We start from the raw sequence: 5,267 nt of genomic DNA, 5'->3' as shown, positions 1-5,267 counted from the left end.
CATGCTGTTGGTTTTTTTTTTTAATTTTGAACTTTTCTAGTTGTGACAAAGTATCAGTAAAGTCAGTAATGGCCTAATAATTAAAGTGTGGCGTCCGGGTCTGGATTCTGGAATACCTATATGTATACAACAATATAAATACGCCCACTAGACAGGGGAAGAGCCAAGTTGAGAGAAGGGTTCATCCTCCACTTTCAGCAAAACAAGCAGACAAATGCGAACACTGTAATAGAAAAGCATCAAATTTTAAAAAAGGATCATTCATCATAAATAGAAAGATCTACTTAAGGAATAACTGTCTAGTTTTTTGGTTTTATGATGTGATCAATCAATTTGCTCGCATGATAATTTGCATAAACGCCGAAGGCGTTTATGCGTAAAATTATGCGAGCAAATTGATTGATCATCATCATAAAACCAAAAACTAGACAGTTATTCCTTATATTTAAATTTTTACCTGATCCTTGACTCAATAAAAAAAATTCAATAATAAGAAATCTCAGCATCCCCGCCAGGTGTATTACTAAGCAACACGCAGCGAAAAAGCATGCAGTTCTGTCACGTGTTGAGCAAATCGCTTCATTGGGTTATAAAGCCATTACCTTATTTGTAGATTTATCTCAGAGAAAGGCATTGGAAAATGTGAATATTAGTTAATAGAGGTTATTCTATGCAAGATTCGATTTTTTTCTATATGACACAAACAGTAAATATATAGGATTCAACAAAATTTGAATTTTTCCAGTAACTCAATGTCAGAATTTGCCAAATCAATATATTTATTTATTGGTATAAAATTTACAGAACAAATATTTTATAAATATCGGATGCTCTTTTTTGTCATGAGAGTTAGTATTCTAGAAAGAAAAATATCATAATGCTAATAACCTTATTAGATACTTACTATAAATAATTGATATATAAAAGTAAACCTTTTTTTTTCAACCACAGAAAAATACAGGGATCTGTGATTATGGATTCTGCTTATCACAGGCTTTCTATTCTGTCATGTGTTATGGACTTTGAAATCATCCGGTGAAGTCGGTTCCTTTAGCTAAAATTTGCCAAAAAAGAAATTGATCGAACGTAAACAGTAAAAAAAAATTTTATCACAAAAAGGTTCAGTCTTGCACCATATTTAAAAGTTGAAGTCCCCAATCCGTTTTTCTCCTTATATTCTTTGATTATTCTCCCAAACCCTTTAACCACAAAAAGGAAACCCTCAACAGTGCCTAGATATCGACCATCTGGAACAAAATCCTACTACGTGTTCATTATCTTGTTCTTTCAGCGACGAGGACCTTAAATCACTCATTTCAAAGGTCCAAAATTTAGGGAACCCCGATCTTTCAATTGAAATCTCGTATAAAACACTTGAGTAGTAAAATGCGAACCATCTATCCTTCTGTATTTACATATTGTTAATTAGAAAATTAAAAAACAAATTACATGATCAGTATCTACAGGTTCCAGCTGACAATACATACAACAACATACTCCAGCATGCTAGAGGTTCACGACAAAATACTTTTGACTTAGCGCTCCAACGGAAAGTAGGGAGTGGTAATCCAAAGTATACTTACAGTTCCCTTTCAAAGAAACAGATTTTTCAAAACCATATGTAGGTTTAAATGTTTTCAATATTCCTAACAACCAAAATGAATTTGAACTACCATACCTGTATTGGATTCCAAAACTTCATAAAAAATCTTTAAAAGATACAAAGCCGATTCTACTTTTTTTCTTTACTCCCTGTATACTAGTAAATCTCAACAACAATAAAGGGAACAACTTCAACAATATTGTGAAACAACATATTCGAGAAGTGGTGTTAATCAAATGTGGATACCTAAAAACTCCTAGGAACTATTAGAAAATTTAAAATCACAAAATTACCAAAATTAATAGCATCAAAACATATAACTTTCAACATTTTCTACATTCCTACACGACAAATTAAAGAGCAGGCCTCTTGGCATACATAACTACTTCTTCAATAAAAATGGGTCTCGGAAATTTTCTGATTGGTCATCTGCAGACTTATTTTGTTAAAATGTATTTTTATTCAACACAAGTACTCTGAAGTTGATATTAAAAGAGTTGGCAATATCTGTGTAGTCTTTAAAGACCAGGTCTTTCAACAATCTTTTGGAATTTCCATGAGTACTCATTGTGTCTCTTTTTAGCAGACCTTGTGTTTGTACTCATGAAGCAGAAGTATATTTATTGAAAAACTTCTATATTAAATAAAGAAGAATCTTGCTGTGGCTTTCAATTCGATACGCAATAGCATGTTCTACATACGCACAACATCCAAAAGGCAGGCTAGTGACAAATAAGTTAATGTTACAGTGGTAACAACAATCTCGTTTAAAGACAACATTTCGCAAATTCGATGGTCGATATAATGACCTTTTTGCATCCAATTTCGTGTCAGTTCATTCCTGTTATGATACGTATGGACATGTCATTAATATGTTTTCAAAGGCTCAGACATAATTGAAGAACAAAAGCTTCTGGATAAAAGGCTTTTTGTAAAAGATGGAACAATGTTATATAAAACCGTGGCACAAATGAACAAAAAAAAAAAACATGTTGGAAAACGTATCCGCTTGTTCGAATTGCCTGTAAATTGGGAGAAGAACTTAATTTGAATTGCGAAGATGAAGTGGGTTTTATGGCCACTGTGATTTGGACGATAAATTGGAACAGTGGTGAACATTCATTGCCTGATACCACGAGCGTCAGGCAGTATAAGGATTAATTTTTCCATGGTCCGAAACTTAGCGACCATTCTTAGAGAGCTAGATTTTGTGCAAGCTGATTTACATCGGAATTTGACAGGGCTTATTTCGAAAGAGAATATTTTAATGATAAGTGCAGATCAAACAGTTCTTCCGGACAATGTGTTGTACAACATGCCAAACACAACTGTCCGTGATTGGGCGAGGAACAGATGTACATTTGACAGAATCTGCAATGTCCGAAGATGGATCTCGAAGAAAGATAGAAATACCATGCGGTCGGAGATTGTATAGTCCCCACTGCGTGTGTTGGAACCTAAGCATAACATCTTAGGTTAGGGACAGGGAACTGGCATTCCGAAAGTAAACTTTGCAAATATAGGATTTCAAAACACGTTACATTACCAGTATTTCAAGACAAGACAAGATGACAAGTTTTCCATGATATATTAATATATTGAAATGTACCTGCGTGATGTGGGAAGAAAACATTAATATATGTATTAGACTTCATCATTGCTGTTATGTTTAATGCTCAAATGCTGATGTTGTTCTAGGAATAAATTGTTTTTACATCTAACAGAACATTTAGTGTTGTACCAACTAAAAAAACACACACAACACAATCACTAGCTGTATCATGCTGTTTTTGAAGGATAGTTGTAGGCTCAACAAAACTATACTGTAGGTACATGCTGCAGAACTCTAGGTCGGTGTTTCATTTAAACATTGAGTAATAAATATTTTTGAAAGTAAAATCAGATGTTTTAACTGGTTCCGTGGACGAAGAGTGCTCCATTTGTTTCAGTGAATTTTGAAGGAATGAAGGAAAGTAAAGCCCGGGGATGGGGGTGGGGGTACTCGGTTTTGACAGAAATAGACAAAAAATTCAGATTTTTAAACAATATTTGTTTTCTTTGTAAGTTAATGCGGGAATAATGTTTGCGACATTGCAGAAAAAATACAATCTACACCGTGACCGGCGTAAGTGGGCTATGTACTGTATTTTTTCTGCAGTGATTGCAACCGTTAATCCCTTCATTTGCAGATTTTTTTTTTTTTTTTTTTTTTTTTTTTTTTTTTGCATTTATATGCGTAGGAATTATTCGTATAAAGTGGATGAAAGTACGTAACACATTGTTTTATTGGCCCATATACACTGTTAGAAGAGCCAAGTTCTTAAGAAAGGTTTCAAATAGATGTTTTTCAAAAAAGAAAAAGAAAACGAATCTAATAATGATAATGACAATCGTTTTCATAAAAAAATAAGAGAAAATATTAAATGGATGTAAATATTGTACAATGTATACGATAACAAAAATAATTTTTTAATTCCTGATAGAGTCAATCCCCATATATTAATTGGAGTCTTGACAGCTACATGTACAGTATATCAATAATGTTGCAATTTAGGTTTCCAGGTAAATTTAATTTCAGGGGCCTAGAGTTTGTAAATACTACTTCTTTAAAGGCTTAAATTCTTAAATTATCTTATTTATTTATTTATTTTGGAGGATGTATAATGTTGTACCTTACTTTTATATCCCCGTAATTCGAAGATTCGGGGCATATAGTTTTTGCCTTTGTCCGTCTGTCTGTCTGTTTGTTTGTCCGCAAAAACATTAACCTTGCCCATACTTTTTGATTGGTTGGAGCAAGGACTTTCAAATTTCACATGTGTATTCGTTGTGACAAGGCCTTTGGGTTCCAATATATTTCACTTCTTGACCTAGGAGTTTGACCTACTTTTGCAAGGTTTTACCAAACTTTCATCTTGGCCATAACTTTTGAACGGTTGGGGCTATGTGTTTTTAAACTTCACCTGTGCATTTCTTGTGACAAGACCTTTACACCTTTACTTTGACAAGGCCTTTGGGTTCCAATATATTTCACTTCTTGACCTAGGAGTTTGACCTACTTTTGCAAGGTTTTACCAAACTTTCATCTTGGCCATAACTTTTGAACGGTTGGGGCTATGTGTTTTTAAACTTCACCTGTGCATTTCTTGTGACAAGACCTTTACACCTTTACTTTGGTGCAAATATTTTTTACCTTGACCTTGGAGCTTAACCCACTTTTAAAGAACTTTAATGTTGGCCATAACATTTGAATGGTTGGAGCTAGAGCTTTCATATTATACATGTTTATTCCTTGTGACAAGAGCTTTTCTTTGGATACCCACAATTTTTACCCTTTGACCTTGACCTTGGAGTTTGACATACTTTCGAAAAACTTTAACTTTAGCCATAACTATTGAACGGTTGGTGCTAGGGCTTTCATATTTCACAGGTGTATTTCTTGTGACAGGATCTTCATTTGGGCACCAACAATTTTGACCCATTGACCTAGATCTTGGAGTTTGGCCTACTTTCGAAAATTTTTAACCTAGGCCTTAACTTTTGAATGGTTGGTGCTAAGGCTTTCATATTTCAAAGGTGTATTTCTTGTGACAAGACTTTTCTTTAGATACCAATAGTTTTGACCTCTTGACCATGATGGAGTTTGACTTGCTTTTGAGAAACT

The sequence above is a fragment of the Saccostrea echinata genome, unplaced genomic scaffold (genome assembly GCF_033153115.1).
Source record: "Saccostrea echinata isolate AGI-Se365-2 ecotype Australia unplaced genomic scaffold, CSIRO_AGI_Sech_v1 ptg000054l, whole genome shotgun sequence".
In the NCBI taxonomy this organism is placed as follows: domain Eukaryota; kingdom Metazoa; phylum Mollusca; class Bivalvia; order Ostreida; family Ostreidae; genus Saccostrea; species Saccostrea echinata.
The sequence above is the reverse complement of the archived record's forward strand: the minus strand, read 5'-3'. Positions refer to the sequence as shown.